This window comes from Pezoporus flaviventris, unplaced genomic scaffold (genome assembly GCF_033815535.1).
Source record: "Pezoporus flaviventris isolate CSIRO_AGI_PZ_B2104156 unplaced genomic scaffold, CSIRO_AGI_Pfla_v1 ptg000005l, whole genome shotgun sequence".
NCBI lineage: Eukaryota > Metazoa > Chordata > Aves > Psittaciformes > Psittacidae > Pezoporus > Pezoporus flaviventris.
In genome coordinates, this window is record NW_026892553.1 from 5479659 (window position 1) to 5502313 (window position 22655).

General features: G+C 46.5%; 1 protein-coding gene across 3 annotated transcripts in view; it reads left to right on the forward strand.

Moving 5' to 3' along the window:
- NEXMIF (neurite extension and migration factor) overlaps window positions 1-22655 on the forward strand; it is a 163118-nt gene that overhangs the window by 91318 nt on the left and 49145 nt on the right. For 2 of the 3 annotated variants that reach the window (XM_061445774.1, XM_061445773.1), the window contains exon 2: window positions 17117-17251. The exons of the other annotated variant lie outside the window; for it this stretch is intronic. The gene's annotated coding sequence lies outside the window, so the exon portion shown is untranslated. The remainder of the gene's footprint in view (window positions 1-17116; window positions 17252-22655) is intronic. 3 annotated transcript variants of the gene reach the window in all.

Below are 22655 nucleotides of genomic sequence, written 5' to 3' on the forward strand. Positions count from 1 at the left end.
CTGAAGAGGAGACAGATTTCTTATTCCCTTAAAATCTTCTTTAGGAAAAAAGGAAGAAAAAGTCAGCTGCAAGATTTGGACATTTGGCTGCATAAGAAGTCTCATTGCCTAAAAGCTGAGGATATTAGTGAAACAGTGATCCAGAAATGAAGTCGTTGTGTTCTCTGGCTGTGTGGGTAAAAGCTGTGGAAGGCCCACATTACTCTCAGGCTTTACAGTGTCAGTGCGTGGAGCCTCTTGAGTTACAGCGCTCTGCCCTGTATTGGTTAAAAGCGGAGAGCGTGAGCAAGTAAAGCTTCCCTTTGCACTTTCTTTTCTGCCTTGCCACTGCAATTAAAAGGGACATTGCATTCAGTTTCTCCTTGCTAACCCAGGCAGTGCCATCATCTTGGGGTGCTTGTTGTGCATGCGAGGGAGATGAGAAGAAATGGCATGGTTTGAGGGGCTGGGGAAAGGACAGCGAAGGCTCGTGTCAGATGCCAGTGTTCAAAACAAGACTGAAGACTTTATTTTTCTGGTGGTGAGGCTGCCAGTCTGTCTGTAGTGTAGTGTGAAAGGTGTAAAACGAGTGCAAGAGTATAAAACTGAGAGTATAGTCTTGACTCATGGAAACATAGCGCTTGTTTTCTCATAATGTCATTGAACTGTCAAGTAGTGTCTGCAGAAGATGGTCTCTTCCATAGTGTTGAGCATCCACTGTCAAGGATTTAGACCAGTCGCGGAAGACTCTCCTGCCTTTGGGTCTCCATGGGACAAGGCCCCAGGGGTCACAACTGTGCTGCCAATGACCAGGCTGATGACAGGAGAGCTGGCTTGGAGTATCCATGTGTGGTTCGGTGGTGGTGTTCCCAGAATTCATGGCTTGCCTCCTAGAACACTGCTAGAATTATTTCCCTTTAGCTCAGCCTTAAACTGGGTCTCGCCAGCTCTTTTGTATTTGGCTAAGGATGTATTTATGTATCTACATGTGGCAGTGCAGATGTGATGTTCTGAGCAGCACGGGGATGTTATCTTGGGAGAGATGCTCAGAGCAGGTTGATCTCCAGGTCCAGCAGGCAGGGTACCTGGAATAAAATAGCAGAGGAGTAAATTCAAGAGAAGGAGTCACCAGAAGAATGGACAGAATTGGGGCAAGGAGTCTGGGAAGGGATTTTGCCTTAACCAGTGAAATTTGGGTCCAGTCAAACCAAACAGTGGTGGTGCTGATCCCATTTTAGGCCAAAATGGGAACTGCCATTCCCTTCTAAATGGCAGTGATTTAATTTGAGGGTGAGCCCATGGATTTGCTAATAATCTGTGATTATTCCGTGCTAATCTTGCAGTTGTAGAGGGTGGCTCCCATTGACACTCAGCAGATGAGTTATTAATTATTTTCCTTTATATCGTGTGCCCTTCAGGCCAGATTTCTCAACACCTTTTGGATTTTGTTTGTTAGCAGTAGATTTCAACACTGATTAGTGCTTTCTGTTCTCCTTTCCTGGTGTAGGTGATATTGTTGAGCATCCCCCCAAAGTATCAGTTTCTTCTACTTGGGTAATGGCTTCCCCAGATAAGTCACCACTGCCTTGTTTTGCAGGTGATGGGATGTGTGATGCCTTTATGAGTAGGCAGGCCAAGCTAAATCACAGGGCAGGCACAGAAGCTCAGGGTAGCCCTGTAGTATTGCTGATATCTCAAAATGCTTCACTGAGCTACTTTGCTATGAGCCAGGATCCCCAAATAACCACCTTTCAGTTGGTAAAATAAATTATAAAAGTCTTTCAGATCCAAATGTAATGCTTGGGCAAATTAATCCGTTGTTGTATTGTTATAGTGCTCTAATCATATTTTTATATATCCCAGGAGTTGGAACTAAGAAGCATTTTGCTGTCATTGCAAACACAATAATAAGAATAGTCTTAACAAAGTGACGTGCACTGAGTTGACTTTCTGCAGTACATTTCAGTGGAAATTACAGATGCTTTTTACATTTCATTATCATTAAGGTAAAAATAACTTTCTTGGATTGAAAACCAGGCCTACTTTATCTGGCTTAATAATTATATCGAGGCTCATTATGGACACCCTGTTTGCAATTCTCCCTTTTCTTATTGAATTCTGAATGTGTTATTACAAAAGTATGTACTTTAACAGATGGAGTATATTATGGCAATGTTTAGTTCCAGTTGATCTTTTCTAAAGAGCACGCTGAATGATCTGGGGCTGCATAGAACCAAGTCAACATCCAGCTTGATTCTTTTACTACCAGCATTTTTCAGGCTTCTCAAAGGGGAGCAGAAACCAAGAAATGCTGTTGAATTGAGCAGGACAGCTGGAAGAGGTGGGATGATGAAGACCTTGTGATGAGGAAGAGGTGTGGAAGCTGCATCACAGGCAGAGGAGACTCTTCCAAGAACATATCTTAGTTGATGTCAAGGTTGTCTCATTTGCCAGTGGGATATTGCTTTAATGGTGTCCTTTTTTCCTTTCCAGTTTACATAATGAGATCAAGCTAATTAAAACCATGTCTAGCTCTGAGAAAAGATCAAAATGTGAGCTCTTTTTATTTCTTTTTATTAAAACCTTCGCCCAGTAATGGAAGATTATAGGAAGTGGTTTGCTACCAGTGCATCTTGCTCATCCCTGAAGAAATACAGGTTCTCTTTTTCACCAATACCTCCTGGTTTAAATTGTTTTCTTCTTCTAGCTGATCATGTTTCAGGAACTTGCAAAGGCGCATGGCTGGGTAGATTAGGTAGAGGAGTAATAGTAAGTAGATGCAGTGGGGTGTGTTATGCAAAAGCCAGTGACAATTAAACCTACTGAGAGGTGTCTTTCTCAGGGAAGTTGTGGAGCAGTTGCTTGGACCAGTTTATTCAGCACATTTCTTGTTACACATAGCTGACTGATCATTGTTGTGTAGAGAATCAGAGATCTTCTTGGACCCGAGAACTCTTACAGCCTCCACAGACTTGGAGATGTTCTTTTGTTCCAGTTTTGCTTTCCTAAAGATAAATAATGGAGGGGATTGGAAATGTAATGATTATCATTGCAGGCTAAATGCAAACCAGGACTCATTACACATCAAGGTGTAACTGCAGTTCCAGACGTTGTAATGTAGATGACCATCACACACTTGTGGTTGCCGTCTTGTAGAGATGCTGTGGTTCAGTGCGGTCAATCCAGCCAATGGCATTTGCCTGGTGGCTTTTCCCCCTCTAAAGTCACAGGTCTTAGTCCTCCCCTGATGCACATACCCATGAGCGTGTGTTGGTGGCATTGTTTTCGTGTTGCAGCGATTGCAAGTTGGGATTTACGAGAGGCTTTACAGGCTGATATTAAGGCAAGGAGCTATTGCCAATATTAATCTATTACTGTATTAGATCATGCTAATTATATTTTAAGCTGAAATGATTTCAGAAGGATTGAGAGGCAGTGAGGGCTCTCACAAGCCTTCTCCCCCTTGCAGAGGAGGCAAGGTTCAAGTATTATTTTCTCTTCCATAGGGGAAGAACAGCTGTGTCAGGGCTGGGAAGTAAGTTTATACTGATTGAGTTGAATTGCAGAGTGCCTTTTAGGTTGCATTCAAATCACAGCAATTTTGCTTCCCTCTGTGACAGAGCAAGGAGCTCTCCACTTTGATCCTTGATGTAGACTTGGAGAGAAGGGGGGGAAGAGAGCAGGGAAGCTTTTGTTTCAGGCGTGTTGCATTTTCCCTGCCTGACAGCGTGTCAGTGGTAGCTGTGCTCTGCCCATGTTACACACCCTGTGGAGCGTGGTGGGGATCAGGACATGCAGAGGGACCTGGTTGTGTCTCTTGTAGGGTCTTCCTGGTGCTGAGCACTGTGTCGGCAACTGCGTCATCTCCTGATGAATGAATTGGCTGTGTGTGGAAGCAGAGCTCGATCCGAAGTGAGCAGGAGCCTCTCTTCGCCTTGATGGGGTTTACTTGAGACCCTTTAAGGAAACTGTTTAGTGTTTTGTCTCTTTTTATGCCTCTAAGATCTTAAAAATGTATTAGGGTTAATGAAATCAGTGAAATTGAGACGGGCTGTGATGGACAGATGGCCAAAAGCACTTGGAAGTGCAAGTGGGTTTGTGCCAGAAGGATCTGACTGATGGGTGGATGGTGTGTGCTGTGGGCATGGACAAGGACCGGTGATGCCGGAGGAGCTCCAGCCCTGCTTGGGTGATGCTGGTTGGCTCCACCTCAAGGTTCCCTTCCTCGCCCTTCTAATAAATTCTATCCCTTCCTTGGAGGCAGCGTTTGATCTCCCAAGTAAAATTCCTTCTTTTAAATAAGCCAATCCCTGTCATAATTAAACATGTATGTGTGCTTGCTTTTCCCGTACGACTTCAGCAGCTAACTGAATGCACTTAATAATGTTTTTCGCTGTATTTCAGTGGTGTGAGCGTACATGGAAATTACAGCAAAGGCATCATTTTTTTAACAGCTGTGTTTAGTTGAATAACAGATTCAGAAAGTGCAGACTTTAATTAATCTGTGTTTTCTGCTGGGATTTCAGCACCATCTGATTTACTTTTCATGGCTGAAAAGTGTAATTGTAGTTTTTCCCTTTAGCTGCAAGTTTACGCTCCCAAGAAATTGATTTGGTTCTTTTCCTTAAAGCAAACTCAATATCAAACTAATGGTACCTGGTCTGCAATACAGATGATGCCCTCGCTTGGATGGCTGCGGGGCGGGGAGCAGGAACCATCCAGCGGCTCGGTTTGCTGGGAGATGCGGCGTTTCCTCCTCCCTGCCTCACTGTGTGTCGCAGCGAGACAGCTGCATCAGCCATGCATTCCCAAAGGCAGGATTGGAAGGGCTGTGTGTGCAGCAAGCAGCCCAAATCCTGGCCTGTTCTGGGGCTGGGGGGCAGTGAGTTGCCTGGGAGGTGAGGGTGGGTGTGCCCGGAGGAATCGCTGAACAGGAAAGATTTTCCCTACATTTAATGTATTTTTTTAGTTGGAATTATGGTAAGAAGACTCTCTCTCTCTGTGCTTGCTCATCATTGTACAAACGTGTTTGTGTGAGACTGTTGCAATAACTCCTCAGGTTTTATACAAGCACAGAATTATTTGGGTTGGAAGGGACCTTAACCATCATCTAGTTCCATCCCCTGCCACAAACACCTTTTTGTTGCTCAAAAAAAGCCCCTCTCAGATGGACATGCTGGTGTGTGCCTGGGGTTTGTGCACATAGGGGTGAAAGTGAAGTCATGGCTTGAGGATTCCTGATGCTAAATTGCATTTTATCATGTGCTGTTGATCACTCTTTACTCTGTCTCTGTCGCAATGAATGTGAGCACTGCAAAGGAGCCCTTGTTTGGGAATTTTCTTTAACAATCAGCCTGCCATGGAAATGTATCCTTCTCCCACCCCTACTTTTGCCTTGGGATGAGGTTCCCTAAGCTGAGGATGAGGAATTGAGGCTGGAGCCCAGCGCGGATGGTCAGAGTTGCTCAGTTGAGTTGCTGCTCTCAGTGCCTGCCTGCTCCAGAGAATTTGCAGGGTAATGTCCTTATGGTGCAAACCCATGAGCGAACCAGCCCTTTGCTGGTGGCTTTCTTGTGCAAGAAGAGCTGATTAGACCCTCTGTTAATGGCGGTGTGCTTCCAGCAGTGCTTGTTCTGAGCTGGGTTAAAGGGAAGCGGAGTCTAGAGAAGGGCAACGGAGCTGGTGAAGGGCCTGGAGCACAAGTGTGATGGGGAGCAGCTGAGGGGCCTGGGGGGTTTACTGTGGAGCAGAGAAGGCTCAGGGGGGACTTTATTGCCCTTTACAGCTACCTGAAAGGAGGATGGAGCCAAGGTGGGGGTAAGTCTCTGCTCCCAAGGGATGGGACAAGAGGAAACGGCCCCAAGCTGCGCTAGAGGAGGTTTAGATGGAGCTGAGGAACAAATCCTTCCCCAGAGGGTGATCAGGTATGGAACAGGCTGCCCAGGGCAGTGCTGCTGTCACCATCCCTGGAGGTGTTCATAGACCATGTAGACAAGGCCCTCAGTGCCATGGGTTAGTCGTGGCCTTGGCAGTGCTGGCAGAACAGTTGGACTTGGTGATCTTTAAAGGTCTTTTCCAACCTGGTTCTTTCTATGAAGGAAGGTTTTTACAAACTAAGGGCATTACTTGCATTCTTTGAGGAACTCTGTGTCAGATGTACTTCTCCCCCATTTTTATTTTATTAGGTTAGCAAAGGTTTTGATGTCTTAAGGGCTTTGTGAGCAAAGCCCCCAAGGTCTAAGAGAAGCAGTACATTTAGATTCAGAGTGTAATCTTCGGATGGCTGCTAATCTGAATAAGATAAGGAAAAAATAAATCTTGATGGGTTTTAAAACTTATTTTAATTAAGGTTTTTCCTTTCATCTCACCAAAGCCCTCAATTAGCTCCTTCATTCTCCCACAAATATGACTAGTCCCTGTTGTGTATAGACACTCGCACACATGGGGCTTCCGCAGAAGGACCAAACCCAGATTCAGAAACACTGAGGGAATTAAAGCAGGGGTTGTGCTGAGTGGAAAAAAGGCCAAACTAACCAGAGCTTTACTGGAGGATGCCTGGATTCCTACAGCTTTCTCTGTTGAAGACTGTGGGGTGATGAGAGGCTGTTACCAGCCTGGGGAGCTGTGGATTTAGCAGTTTGCTGCTCTGTAGTGGCTTGTCCATTCGCTTGTGTCTTATTCTGGCGTTGAGTGTCCTTGGATGGGTTTACTCCACGTGCTTTCCCCTGGAGGGGTGTGGGAGATGATGCTGAACACAACAGGGACATGGACCCAGGTTTCCCTGGCTGGGAGATGATGCTGTAAGCTGCTCTGGGCATCTTGGGTTTACAAGACATTCCTGGTGAGATTTCTGCTAAAACTGGCATATTCCTGCACAATATTTTGGCCTTGATTAATGTTTTTCAACAGGAATGTTTCTAATAGCTCCAGTTTGAAGCTCTCTTGCGCTCTCCTTGCCATGCAATGGTTTTGCTTGGGCATCATTCGATAAACACTGGTGCGAGCCCCTCGCTGGAATGACAGTTGGGACTGGGGGTCCCAGACGGGGGCACAGCCGTGCCTCCAGGCACCGGCTCTCCATTCCCTTCCCGTGGGATCTCCGAGAGACCATTTGGCGATGCTGTTTGGTGGGGTGACCCGCTCGCTGCAAAGTTTGGCCTGGGCTTGGTGCCAGCCAGAAGCAAGGCTGACAAATCATTGGGAATCAAAGGAGCCACCTGCACGCCACGGGGAGCTGCTCACCGGGTGGTACGCGAGCTCTGCCAGCGCTCATCGGCGAGCCTTGTTCTGCAGCCCCGCTCCCCCAGGGGAGGCAGCGCTGGAGGGGGCTGCTCCCTCTCTGGCCTCGTTAGGGATATTGAGAGGGGGAGATGGATCAGATGGATCTGCCAGGACACTGCTTCGTCTGGGGGAGAACCAGGGGGGAGATGCTGAGAGTGATGGGCTGGAGCATCTTTGGGGATGCTGATCCTGCTGCAGAGGAGAGGGGACAGCCTTGCCAAGAGGAGACTGTCACTGTGTGAAATTCCCTCTCGGAGCTGTGTGAACCCATGGGCTGCATCGCCAGCAAATAGCTGGGGAGGAAAATTAGGTCTTTTAAAGAGCATTTTTATCCTCTGCTGGTTGGTAAGAATGGACCCGGCGAGCAGGAGGGAGGGCGGGAGGCAGAGGGGTGGCGTGATATGCAGATGCCTGTGTCACATGCACACGCACCGGCTGCGCTCCTCGATGTGTTTTCACCCAGCTCGGGGGCTGGCAGCTCGTGGTTCTTACTTCAGAGGGCAGATAGTATTTATTTGGGAGAGAGGGAGCAAGCAGGAGACGTGTGTGCATGCGCGTAGTTGTTTGGGTTTTATCTAAGGAAGACATGTTAAATCACAGCCCAACTCCAGCCCTACACGTGTAACCCCTGGAAGGATCTAGCCCAACACATCCAATTTTTGGTCCCATCAGCCTGGATAGGATCTCTTGTAAACAGCTGGCAACAGAAATTCACACGCCTGCCATTCTTCTGAGGGTGTAGTAAGGGGTTCAGAGGAGTCCCTGCCCTGGAAGGGAAGGGGAAGTAGGTCTGCAAAAGCACAAGCAAAACACTTGGAAAGGAAACTGATGCTTGCAAAGCCGAGCCAAAAAGGGAGGATTTTTATAGCATGCAAATGTTACCTATAGTTATTTATACACCCTCCTCAAAGGTTATTTATTCCCTCTCCCTGCTTTTGTGCTGCTGGCTGGACAACATTCTTCTTTTAGGTGTTTTCAAGGATGTTCTCCAGCCATCACCCAATTGCAGGACTACACGTTTCCTGAGAAAGGAGGGGGATTCATGGCCTGCAACCTGTATTGCTTTTCATTTATTGTAGTGTAAAACAAGAAGCTGCCATTGGAACACGTTATTTGTCACGCTCGTGTAAACAGCAGAGACTGGAGTTAGGAGTGAAGGGGTGAGGCGGAAGCACTGGAGCGCTGCCCCGATTGGGATAGTCAGTGCAGTTTGTCACTTCAGTGCCTGAGCAGTGGTTCCTTTGTCTCTTGTTAGAAGAGATGATGGTGTTCACAGGGTGGGTTTTATTTGCTGCTATCAGAGGAATGAGGTGGTGTTCAGCTGATGTTGTCAATGGGGAGCATCGCTGCCTGTGGTCCCCGTGCCTGGGATGTAGCATGTGCTGTATCTTTGTAAGGTGACAGCGAGGGCTCCTTTTCCCTGCTACTGAACTGAAGGTGATGCTGTTTCATTTCCATCTGTCCTGCTTCCGTTTTACCAGTGTCATGGCTATGAAAGGCAGGTTTGCATCTCAGATGCTACTCATTGCAGCAAAGGGGTTGAATATGCCTGACAACGATAGCGCTAATAAAAGCTATCAGTTCACGTAGCTGAAGGGGGTATCTCCTTGCACCAGGTATCAGGAGTAAGTTTTTCCCCATTTCCTGCATCATGCAGCTGATCAGGAGCAGTGTGTGGTTACTTTATTGTTTCCAGGAGCACTGGGCCCAGCCACCGTGCTGGAGGTCAGAGGCTTGCCTGGCTGCGTCATTAATCCAGCCTGCTGCAGCAAGTTCTTTATTCCTCTGAAACGTGGACTTGCACTTAGAAAGCAAACAATCTTGTAACAATTCTGAGGCTGAACGTTGCAAAACTAGTGGCTTTTGTCATCAGGGATGCTGTCTTTATTGGTCACTCTGGGAATAATACATGAATCCAAGGGAATGTGCTATCCAACAAGAGGGTTTTTTAAAAAACAGGGGGAAAGGGAAGGGATTGTAGCTTCCTGTGCACTCGGTAATTAGGGCTGGTCCTCTGCAGTTACATGGCACACCAGTGACAGGGTTGGAAGCAGAACGTGGGTTTCCCTGATTCACACCGTAGTTTCCAGTTCCATGTGGACCATCCGACATCAGTGTGCCGACTTCGTCAGCTACCTCTTGCACGGCGCTTTTGCAGTCCTGGGTATTTGCTTATGACAGATGATCAAAAATAACTGCATTGTCTTTTGAAAGCCATCGTGTCCCATTAAAACAGCGACGTTGCGTATGAGATGGGTTTTGTTTTTAGAACTGCTGAAGTAATGGCTTTTGTGCGAGACTTTTCCCCGGAGGAGGCTCGGGGAGCGCAGTGCGGAGGTTTAGCTCCATCTCTTGTGTTTGATTTTTGTCTTCCTGCAGTTGTGGTCTCTCCTTTTGCTGCCCTTTATTTAAGGTGCTTTAGTGATCCTGTGCTGGACATGGTGGGTCATTACTATAAGGGTGAGCTCCTGGATGGCTCGATGAATGAGACAGCCTTGAGCTGCTTTCAAATAGCAGGAAACTGGGCAATAGCCAAGTTAGCACTTGGAGTTGTCCACCTCCTGCAGTTCAGCTGCTGACAATGGAGATAACGATGCAGTGTTATCGCAGATTAGACTGTGAGTTTTTCCTACCCTGAGCTGAACTTCAGCAAAGTTCCCTGGTGTTCCCATGCTGCAGGGGCAGAGCCTTTGGGTGCTGCCAATGGGGACCGAGGCGCACGTGCGATGTTTGTAAATCCAAAGCTTTTCTGTTTCCCTCACCATTGGAGTTGTCCCTTCTGCAATGCCTCAATGAGGAGACGACTCTCTTATCATTATATTTTGCAGGAAGAGCCTTCTGACTCCTCCTGAACCTGCGAATGGATTTCTCAACCTCCAGCCATCCAAGGTGTAAATGAGATAGGAGGGGAGCTTTGCATGAATCCTCTCTTCCCGCCGGCAGCCCGCTGTCTGTCTGCTTAGTTCTGCCTTTTTCTTCCATTGCATGGATTATTTTTCTTTCTTTTATTGTAAATGCCCACCAAATCTGTTGCTAATTCTTGCCAGCGCTGTTGTTTGCATCGGGAGGTGCAGCCGTTGTGCAGCACAAGGGGCAGGGACCCCCAAATTCTGAACAATCGTGATTTACCGTGCAGCTTGGGCAAAGTGCATTTGTTGCCTTGGAAACAAATAGCAGCAGTGAACAACTAAATGAAATTTATGGAATCAACTTCAATAAATCTTGATGATAAATGTGCAAAAACATACACAATTTGATGAAGATCTACAGTATGCAGATGTGAAAGATGATAGTTATAGAACTGCTTCAGCTCCGATTTTGGGCTGCCACAGTCGTGTTCCCATAATCCAGGCGCTTTTTTGTTGTTTCTGAGGAAGCTGTCTGTTTCTTTTCATAGATATGGCATTTAATTTTAATTTCCAGGGTATCTTTTAGTTTAATTGGCATGCTGGCTGATTGCAGTGTGCTGTTTTGTCTTCTGCAGATCCTGATTCATATCTAACTCAGGATAAAAATAAAATAGAGAACTGTGGCAATCGGAGGGAGCAACAAAAGTGCCACGGCGCACGCCTCCGAGAAGGGGGCAGAGCTTCACAAATTAATTAAGGCATTTAGATGTAGGACAGCTCCCTAATTCCTTGTATCAGCCTTTGTGTTTTACAAGGCAGGGACAGGTTAGTGCTTTTGTAGTTACAGCATAACTCTACAGCAGGCTTTCATTCTCACGAGGAAAGGTCTTTATATCTACCCGTGCATAGGGACAGGGTGGAGGGTTTTTTTTTGTGTCACAACAAGTGATATTTCCTAAAACTGGTATTTTTTGCTTCTGGTTTGACCTGTGGGTCCATAAAGGTTCAGGAACATCAGGTTCAGGAACTTGTCTGGAGGCTGTTGTAAACCTTTAACACAGCCCTTAATGCAACTTGATGTTTTCCATTAGTTCCTCTTGTCCTTACAGGGTGTTATTTTCACGATGTCCTACCAGGTGAGGAATCTTTGTTTCTTCCTTCCATGGGGTGTTGGGCCCCAGCTTCATGCTTCAGCTGCAGCAGCATTACATGGGCCAGTATTGCTCTGTACCTGCTGTGGTTTCTGCTGCAGCCACCCAGTAAATGACCTGGGGGAGGTTCCATGGCTGGGACCCAAACCCAAGCCTGCTCTTATGGGCAGGGATATGGACATCAGCATCTTTAGGAAGTTGCCTTCCTGTCTCTTCAGCCAGTTCCTCTGCAGAGGCATTTTTTCCCCACTGTGCCTAATTGGTGCTTTGGTTTTGATGAACAGTGGAGGTCTGAAGGATGGATTGGACATATCTTGACTTTAGCCATCTCTTTCCCTTCTCTTATAACCCTTTCATCTTCTTGGCTTCCTCCTGGAATGAGAGATTGTTTCTGAGAGAGAAGACTTCATCTTAGTGCTGTACTTGGACTATGGGCAAGTTAAAAAATCAGGTTGTAACAGAGGATCCTGCTGCTGCCTCAGTGCGTGGTTTGCTGCTGTTATTTCAGATGCACCAGTTTTCCTTTGTTGCTTGGATCTACCCAGCTTCAGAGCCAAGCCCTGAAGCTGCCAAGTATCTTTCAGCCCACAAACTCAGCGCTTCACCATGTCAGCCATAATATGTTGTATGGGTTTAGAAAATCCCTCTGTATGTTAACTCCCTAACCTACAATTCATCCCAGGTCCCCCCTGCTCCTTACCGGAGTTTGCAAAGCAGCTCCACAGAGCCCAGTGCTTGCAATGAGCCCATTGCAATGCATTTTGCTTTATTTTATGCTCTCCGTGCTCATAACCTTGGCTGGGATCAAAATTGAAGTTACCCTTAGATCATAGGTGTGTGAGGCTGTAAACCTGAAGTGTTCCTCTCAGAAAGCCCATGTGTGCAATGATGGTTTCTAAGCTGTGCTCTGATGTTTACAGAGCACTGTAGGCTCTTCCCATTAACATACAACTGTATAAGACAGGTTGAACTCCATTAGGAGCTAAATTTAGTGACTCGCTAACTTCTTTCTGATATGTTTTTATAATTTCATTGTATTATGACACTTGGGTTTAAATTTGCATGAGTAAATGAGCCTCTCACCAAGTCAGGTAAAAAGATTTTTCACTTTATCTACCATGAAATAAGACATTAAAAAAATGGTGAGAGCAGAAAGCAATGTATCCTTGACATATTTAGTTTACATTTGTTTCAACTGTGCTGACGGAACATTTCTAACCATTAGTGATACAATGAAGCTGTTTGTGCTGCTTTAACAGGCTATCGGATTTCACATTATGAAGACATTTTGTAATTAATTTAGTATTTGAGGGGAAAACATTGTTTTTGAAAATACATATTTACATTTAAATACATTCACAATCCAAATTGTAAGATGCAGTGAGTGCAAGGTTGGACCAGATGATCCTTCAGGTCTCTTCCAGCCTGGGTTATTCTAGCTTAGTCCAGTCCATTCCATTCCATATGGTCAGTGAAGCTCCTGCAGCTGGTTGAAGATCAGACTTCACACCTTCATCCCTGCCATCACAGGGAGTTCCAGCAGCTTCTGTTCCACTAACATGGATTTACAGTCCGTATTTAAGGCACATCTGAACCTGTTATTCAGGATAACCTTGGCAAGACCTGAACAACTTTGAGATCTGCAGTTTAAAGGTATTTTTCCCCTCTTGTTTCCTCTCCAAGGAGAGGAGAGAGACCACCCAGGCTTCTGCTGCTGGTGGGATTTGGGGGATGTATCTGGGCAGAGGCCAGCATGGCAAGAGCGTCCCTCTGTTTCAGGTGGGCAATTAGCAGCAAGGAGGTGGCAGTGATGCTCATCTGGTCCTGACCTGTTCTGTGGTGACGAGAGCTTGTGGAGGTGAAAGTCCCTCTGTTAATTATGTGGCTTTTTGCTCTCCCCAGCTCTTGACGTCACCGGTTTTAATCTGTTTGTCTCATTGATTTTTTTCCCTTCTCCTTTCCCCCCCATTTCATTAATAGTGACAGATGCTTTTAATTAAAAAGAAAAGGCAAAACAAAATCCTGAGTAAAACAAAAAGAGAATATTCTAATTTGGCATGACATTATGAGGCAGAATGGCTCCTGGCATGCAAGGTATGGAAAAGGTCATCTTCCACGGCTACAGCCTTTTGCAATGGTGGAATTAAGTTCAAACTCAGGCTGGTTTTGAAGTCTTAAGTCTCTCCAGGGATTCCTTTCATAACATCTTCGAACTGGATAACACTACAGTAAATGAAATACACTGCACTGGATTAAAGGGTTATTTCCCCTGTGTGTCAAGCTGACACAGAATACCAAACCTCAGGTTGCCTTCGAGTTGTCTCTATCTGCTGATACCCTCTCTGCTTCCCATAACAGCTCTTGGAGTTTGTGCAGAGAAGTTTTGTGATTATTTATTTGGCTTTGCCGCTTGGTGAATGCGGAACGATTTTATACAACAAGGAACCAAAATAAAGCAACTAAATGGAGAAGGAATTTAATGGGGTGAAACACGTGAAGGAAGCAATGCAGGAAAGAGCAGAGCTGCCTCTTCAGGTCTATACACTGCTCTATAATTTATACTGAAATACAAAATATAGATCTCTGCATTGCCACTCGTATGTTCAGCAGCACAGAGCTTGCAATAACGACAGGGTATGATATACGCTACTGAGCTCTTATCTGACTGTACCAACAGTTAAAATTTGTTAAGGATCATTTGCAATGTGTTTTGTTGTAGAACAAATGTTCATTTTGACTTTGAACTTGGTGTATGCTGTAGCTTGCGCAGATTGCGTTTAGCACCGGGTAACCAAACCACTGCCATCTGCACAGTGCCAGGGACCACCGTGGCTGAGCTCCAGAGCACGTCCCTCCCTCTCCACACTGGGGAAGAGATGTGTGGATTTAAACATTGACATGTCAGCTCCTCTAGCTCCATCATGGCATGCAGAAAAGGTCTTGGGTCTTCCTTTCCCTACCAAAACATGGATTAAAGGCCACTCTGAAATGATGGAGCACCTGTAAAACACTGATGGTGCAGTAACTTTTCTGGCACTGAAAAAGAAAACTCTTTCTTCTCCCTTCTTGCCTCTTCCCATTTTATTTTGTCCAAAGTGGCCCAAGGCTGGCTTTGTCATATGGAAAACTGGAGTTTTCTTGTAAAGTGTATGTATAACATAAAATGCATCCCTCCCTATTCTTGATATGTTGGGGGTTGGTAAAAACAGGGCACTGTGCTCTGTACGTCGGTGTGTACCTCTGGTTTCTGTACTCGGTATTGAATCTGTCTTATGTCTGTGTGGTTCCACATCCTCCCGCACAATTTTCTCTGGATTTTCTTAAGGATACCACTGGAACAAACACTACCAACTGCTGCTCCTCTCAACCAACCCCAAAACTCTCTCCTTGATGGCTTATGGGATTGGTGAGGGCTGCTGCCCATGCTGCCTGCTCTTCACGGCGGTGGGGAGAGAGGCTGGGCTAATGAAAAGTTGGATTTGAAACATGGTTTGTCTCCATTAGCTTTTGGGATATGATGCGGGCTGGTTGGGACCTGCGTGCTGACCTTGGGCTCCATGGAGGACGTTCCAGCGGGAGCTGCATGTGCTGGCAGGGGGTTTCTGCCAGCGTGCTCCTCGAGGAGGTGTCTCTGCAGGCATCAGGTCCCTCCGTTTCCAAGTGTTATTCACATATAAACACCCACATGCATTAAAAACATTTTGGAAGCGATAGTTTTGGGTTTCTGTGGTCCATGAGTAATGAAAGCCAGCAGCATTTTTAGATTTACCTCTCGCTGAACAATCCGGGAGCAGAAGCAGGGGCAGGGAATTTGCATGTGCTGCTTTTCTGGGTTGGCTGGAGGTATCGGCACGCTCCCGCGCCGCAGCCTTGAGACGGTCTGTGTCTTTCCAGGAGGCCTGAAATCTCTCTGGAAAAGCTGGGACATATTGGAAATCTGCTCCGAGCTTTAGCACTTCCTCCGGATTATTGCTTCAAGCATTCAAAAATATATTTTATAACACTAAAATAAATGTTAATGAGTCTGCATTGCTTATGGCTAACAATAGTGTTTCTATTTAAATAGAGCAGCCTAGCAGGGCGGGCGTTCAGCGGTGGAGGAGCTGGATGAGGAGACCTGGCTTTTTGTTTCTGACTTGATCCTTGATGTCTTGAGCAGTTTTATTCTCTTGTGCTTTGCTTATTCCCGTTCTGCTAAATAGCGGTGAAAAGCTTCCTCGCTTTGTTAAAGCGCCTGGGGTTTATCAAAGGCCTCTGGGCAAGTGTTAAATACTGATCTGGGTATAAAACCTGATATTTAGTATTATGTTTATACCTCTTCAATGTTAGCATGTATTTTTATATACTCCTTGCAGTGACCTTTGTGCTTTTCCAACCAACTGAGGCTGGAAAATGAGTCTCCTTGACTCAGGGATCTTTTCTTTTCCCACCAGCAGGAATGGCACCTTCTTAGTAATTGTGTAAATATGTTTTTTTTGGGGGTGCTTTTGGTGTTTGGGCTGGGGCTCACAGTGCTGGAGATGCCAGTTACATACAGAAGATGGAAGAGTAATCATGAGAAAAATGATAGCATGGAAGTCAGCTCCTTTCATCTTTGTTCTTTTTTTCAGTTGCTTACAATGAAATGTAAGCAGTTGAAAGCAATGAAATGTAAGCAACTTAGCATGTAGGGACAGGCCAAGGGGAATGGCTTTAACCTGACAGAGGGGAGATTGAGATGAGCTCTTAGGCAGAAGCTCTTCCCTGTGAGGGTGCTGAGGCGCTGGCACAGGGTGCCCAGAGAAGCTATGGCTGCCCCATCGCTGGCAGTGTTCAAGGCCAGGTTGGACACAGGGGCTTGGGGCAAGCTGCTCTAGTGGAAGGTGTCCCTGCCCGTGGCAGGGGTTGGAGCTGGATGAGCTTTAAGGTCTCGTCCACCCAAACCACTCTGAGTCTATGAAATTACTGCTTAAGGATCTCAACTGCCTTGTTAAGTGGATGGTGATTTGGGGAGGCAAATGGGGAGGAGGTGGCTATCCCAGGGTGAGCTGGGGAGCCTTGGGCTGCCTTAAAGAGCCTGCTCAGGAGCAGGGCACGGAGTCAGCGGTGGGAGAGGGGTAGGAGTAGATGGGGTGGCAGGAATTCAACCTTGGCATCATGTCAGAGGCACCAAGCCCTTCTCTGAGCAGCTGCATACCCCACGAATGGGAAGCCAAATGGTTTGTTTGTGTGTTTACATGGATATGTGGGTCTGTGTAGGGGAAAACCACTTAGCAGAAATGCTGCTATTAAAGCCGATGGTGGGAGATTAATCTGGGGTTTAGGGTCTTCCTCCTTGCTGGTACGGTGACCAAATTATGCATTCCTTTCTATGCTAGGAGTCCTTTCCTCGTTACAGGGTATGGAGGAGTTGTGATTCCTGAAACTCTCAGCTCTTCTCTTGCTTTCTCAAGAGCAGTTGAGCTGACGCAGCTCAACTTTTGGGGTGCAAAAGTGTGTTTGTTGGGTTTGTTTGACCCGTGCTCTTTCCACACTGTTCTCTGCTCAAGCCTTTTCCCTGTGCTCCCATGTGGTCTCGACCCATCTCAGTTTGGTGGGCAGCTGCCTCCTCCTGCAAACCCATGGAAGCCCCTCTGCTGCTGTTCCAGTGCTGGTTGTTATGCTAGATTATTTTTTCCCCTTTTCCATTATAGAAATTGCTCCTTTTCCCCCCTGCCATATCACTGACAGCTGCTTCCTCCTTGACACTTGTGATATGTGTGTATGTGCATGAAAACAGTAGGAAGCATTTATGTAGGTGTCACTAATTTAATTTAATCTGATATGGATGTATAGAGAGGACTGTGGTGCACTAAAATCCTTCTCTTTATTTTACAGTCTCCATCGTCATCAAATACAACTCCTTTCATTCTCCTCTTCCATTCACCTACCCAAAGACCAAATCTGGAAATAGTAACCAAAAGAGAAGCCCACGTCATACACAAAGCAGGGAAAGATTGAAATAATTTAAGGGTAAGTAATCTTTTTTACCCTTCTTCTAACTTGCAGCTTTGTGTGTAAAGCTACAATAGTAAGGGCAAGGCTGGATAAAGAAGCTCTAAAGCAAATACCCAGCTGCTTTATGTGTAAAAATGACTGAAATGCTGATTTGGTGGTGTAAGCAAGGTATAGCAGCACCTTTGGCAGGTGAGAAAGAGCCCTGAAGGGCAGCGTGCTGGCATCTTGGAGTGTTGGCACTGTTTGTTCTCACCCTGGTTTGATCTGTGCTTCTGTCTAGGTAAAGGTGATGTCTCTGCATGGGTCATGGGCTTTGTATGGGTTTGGCTGGTTGGAGATAGCTTTCCAGTGGAGAAGGAGCTGGGAGTTCAGCATCTCCAGCTACTGAAAAGCTCATTTGTCATCTCCTCCTCTCTTTTCCACTTTAAACATTACTCAGCTGTGGTTGCAAGCTACGGTTGATCCGTTTGCGTGGGGCAGGATGTTTTGGCTTGCTGTTGCTTTCTGCAATCCCCTGGGTGCTGTGGGCTCCGTGAGCTGTTCCTGGAGAGCAACCTGGTGGTGCCAGTGCCAGGATATTCCAAAGGGAAGCACTGATGGGGGTGGAGGAGGGACAGACCTGAAGGGCAGAGCGTGGAGGGCCTCTCGGTGGAAATGTTTGCCTTAAGGCTTTTCTTTTGCTGTGAAGGTGGCGAATAAGATAGGAGGAGATAGAAAATCAGCTTTTGTGATTCAGACCCCTGGGTGAAGCATTAGTAATCTGCAAATGGTAGGGAATGCATTTTCCCACCCTAGTCCCAGATCTGTGCCTGCATATATTGCATTTCCACACATGCTCTTTCGTAGATGGACAGGATATGTGTTCGCTTACATTAGAGAACTTAGCTTTAAACATCTGGGTTTTCTGGTTTATTGCTGCCTTTTTTATATCCTGGTGTTTTTTTTTCTTACCCCTGCAATGTTTGTTCATGCAAAATTCATATCTGGGAAGGGCATCTTAAATCCCTGCTTCTGAGTCAAAAAGGGAAAGTATGGAAGTGAAAAGAGAGATTGTATCATTTAAGAAATATGATTCATGAATTAATCCTCGTCTGCTACACCATCTGTGGCATGTGTTTCAATACAAAAATCCTGTTTTTATATCTCTTTAAAAAGCTTTCTTCTTGCTGGCTGCCCGAGTTTTCTGCAACACTAATGGGGAATTAGCTTCTTTCTGGGGAGAGACTGGTGGTTTTTAGTCACAGCCTGGGCAGGGGACCCCAACCTGTGTTCAAGCTGTGCGTCACTGGAGGGGACACAGGTTTTTGGGGTGACAGCTCTCTGTGTAATGCCATGAGTCTGACTTGACTGCAAAGCCTGTACACAACTGCTTTTTGCATTGGAAGTATAGCTGGGTCTTCCCACCGCCGTGGTGGGGATGGTGCAGGAGATGGGCAGGAGTTGCAGGCAGCTAACTAGATTGTTCTGCACAGGAGTGACAAATGAGTCATGGGTTCTAGAAGTGGACTGGCAGGGTATTTTGTACCTGGTGCTCTGGAACACAAGGGATCGAGGTAGTCCCCATCCTCTGTTTCTTAGCAATGATGCTGTAATCTCTCTGTAGATACAGAGAAAGGGTTGCCCATCATTGCCCCAAAGAGGAGCTGCTACACTTCGTGCCTTCATGAGAAATAAAGGGGCACTGGTGGGTTTTGGGGTGACTGGAAAAGAGTCTTCTTTTTTAATTTGATTCCTGGAATTGTTCTGCAGCCTTTTTACAGGGAACAGTATTCCTTTTATTCCTTAAGCTGTACACCTGGCTTGCTGCTGGAGTCACACCTGAGGGGTGTGAGCCTTTTTTTCTCCTTTGCATCAGGGTCCATGAGCATTTCAGCGTGTGTATCCCTCACTGGTCCCTTTCCTTGATCGGTCCCTTTCCTGGACCAGGGCATCTTGCTGCCAGGGGTTGCTCCATCAGTTTCTCCTCTGCTCCACCTGGGACACAGGTAAAAGCTGGAGTGCTCTTTCCCTTGTTCTGGAGGAGCATCCCAGGATGCTGGACATGGTGAATGCCTGTTACCCTTGCCACATCCCACGGTGGCCTCAGCCCATGACATGGCAATGTACCCACATGGCTGCAGCCTCTTCTCTGCCGGGGTCACTAATGTACTGTAAGTACAGCTCCGGTGAGCTCCCAGGCGCTGATAATGCTGATAGATGGAGGTTATCCCGGAACTCCGTACCAGTGGTGAAATATTGCAGGTTTATTGCCTTTCCATTCATTTTGGTTTCACGCCTTTCTGCCTTCCTGACTCATTGCTGCTCGGCCTCTGCTTGCAGTTTCTATTTGCTGTGGGAACACCCACTGGACAAGGCGGGAACGTTGCAAGCACTGATGTGATGCTTGCAATAGCTTTTGGAGCTTTCCTGCTTTTTAATTGAGCAGCTAAAGGCGGGACGGGTGACAGAAAGGAAAACGTTAGTGATGCCTTTTGTCACAAGCATGAATAAAGTATTCAAATGAAGGAGCAGCAGCAGAAATGCCTCTTGGGTTGTGTGTGGCTGGCTGGTGTAGGAGTTAGGCTGAAATGGCCATCCCTATATTTAGCATAGGCTTTGTCCCTAAAGGCCTCCTCGCGGAAACTGGCTACCAAGACAGTATCAACAGTGGGAGATGCTCTGCCCCATACCCGGGGCTGAGCATATTTAGGCTCTTGAATGATCCCTAAGAAATGTTCTCCATTTCCCCTCTATTATTACAAATCCCTTTCTGCCTGCTCATTTGGGAATGTGTAACTGCACACAATTCCACAAGCACCAAGTACCCCAATGCTACCGTAAACAGGGAAATAATCTCAAGGGATGTTTAACCCAAAATGGAATTAGACTGAATTACAGACTTCTGCATGGAAAACGCTCGTGGAAATGCAAACCAGAACAGCACCCAGCTCTGTGTCCATCTCACACATGCACACACACCTTGTCTTTCACGGCTTTTGTTTAACTTGAGCTACTTGTGTGCCTTTACAATATTTTGCAGTTTTGCATATTCCTTAATTGCTTCAATCATTTTCTTTATCTGGGTTTCTAAGTTGGCTATTCTTTATCTGCTGCATGCTGTAGTCTGGGGTCTGTTCTGTGAACCTCCACCCCTGCTGGGTGTTTGCTGCTGCCTCCTGTGCCAGCTGCTGCACAATCCCATCACCACCATCTCCGTAAAAGGAGGGTTATGGACCTTGAGAAGGTCCTGTGCTTATGCAGCCAGCAATAGCATCTTGCAAACATCTTTCAGACCCTACAGAAGTTCTGCTAGTAAAAGAAACGCAACAAAACCAAGCACTAAACCACAGAAATTCGACCACAAATGGGAAAAGAGAAGCAGTCCAAGCATTTTCATAAGCGTATTCCATTAGCCATGGGGTTTTACTTTTTATTTCAAGCTCTTATTAAAATTCAGCAGCTTTTATTTAATGAAAAAAAGGGAAATGTTTATGCTCAGCATAGGCTCTTATTTCCATCACAGTGTGAGCCTGTGAACATGGGGTCCAGTGGATCTCCCCTGGTTTCTCTTCCCTCCTTCCAGGGCACCCCCCATCAATGCGGGTCCCTGCCTAGGGCTGGGAGGGTGATGATGCTCGGTGGTAGAGCACACGTGACAGCAGCCAGTTTCTTGTGGGAAGCTAATGAAGAGATGAGAAGCATCGATTCCCCTCTATTTGTTAGGACCCTAGTGAAACAGCTGTTTGTTTCTCATAAACAATTATGCCAAGACGGAAATTGGCTTGTGTCTGTACGTACTTTTTGGATGGGGGAAATTAAGCAGTAATAGCTGGAAAAATAATATGGGCTATGAGATAATAGATGCCTAAGGGATAAAATTAAACAGTATTTTACAACGAAGGAAGAGGTTTTGGCAATAAATAGTTTGCGTTTGACTTCTTTTTGTTTGCCAGAGGACTGATGCTGTTCGGGAGAGGTTGTCCTGGGATGTGTTTTCCAAACAGACGTAGGAAAATAGTGAAGGTATTTTTATTGTTTTTGTTCCTTCCAAGAAGGATGGAGCCAAGGCCGGGGTGCAGCTCACACTTGTCTACACCACCACTGTGTTGGCTATGATAGGGATGTGGATACCAAGGCTTGCTTCGAGAAACGTTGCTAGTGCAGAAGGATGCTTAAAAGAAAACAGCAAGGTTCAACAAAGTGGACACAGGAGTTGTTTGAAATGCCATAGGGAGGCCTAAAAGCACAGGAAGGGGGAGTGGTGTGTCTGGCCCCATGACAGGGTCGAAACAGAGTTTATTCATAGAATCATAGAATCATAGAGTAGTTAGGGTTGGAAAGGACCTTAAGATCATCCAGTCCCAACCTCCCTGCCATGGACAGGGACACCTCACACTAAACCATCTCACCCAAGGCCTCGTCCAACCTGGCCTTGGACGCCGCCAGGGATGGAGCATTCACAACCTCCCTGGGCAACCCATTCCAGTGCCTCACCACCCTCACAGTAAGGAACTTCTTCCTTATATCCAATCTAAACTTCCCCTGTTTAAGTTTGAACCCATTAGCCCTTGTCCTATCACTACAGTCCCTAATGAAGAGTCCCTCCCCAGCATGCCTGTAGGCCCTCTATTCAGGATGCATGTGTGCTGGTGTGGCGCTTGGCTAGCTTTGGGCTGCTGCAGAAGCCCCTTTCCAGTAATGCAATGACAAAGGGATGTGGTTTGGCTCTGCCACCCCTGCACTACGTGCTTTTCCATACCTGCTCTGTGAGCACCTTGCTGGGGTGTAATGCTGTTTTCACTCTTTCACGTGGCTGGTGCTGCCATCTCTTCCAACTTCTGCATAGGGGATGTGCAGAGTGAGGCCAGGCAAGTGCCTGGGCACCGTTGCAGGCCATATTTCCTTCCTCTTCACCTTGTGGGAAATAAAGAACCGGTCAGAGCTGTAAACCCTAATCTCATCCTCCTGAGGACAGATCCGGGTGCAGCAGGTCGAGATCTGAGGTCTTTGGCTCATGCTTATCCCTGCTCTCAGCTTTCAATCTCTCAAACCCTAGGGAAAGCCTCCCTGCCAGGTGGGAGAACTTCCTAGGTACATCCAGGGCTCATGGGAGAGTCCTGAGGTGCATAGTGCCTGCGGTCCCCGTTAGCTGAAGTGGGACTTGGGATTGCTCAGCACCTCTGCAAATGAGGCCAAACTGTCTAGTGCATGGAAAATGAAATCATTAAGTCACTGTTGCATTAAGACTCTGTTTTTTATTCATGGAGTGTAATGTGATTCATTTGCCCTTTTGCTCTCATGTTGAGGAGGCAGTCATCTCGTATGCATCGCTGGCTGCAGGGAGAGGGGTTTATTTATTTATTTCTGGGTTTGTGTGTGTTTATGAGAGAGGGAGCAGACATTTTCATCAAGTGCAGAGCAGCCACGGAGCTGGGATCCT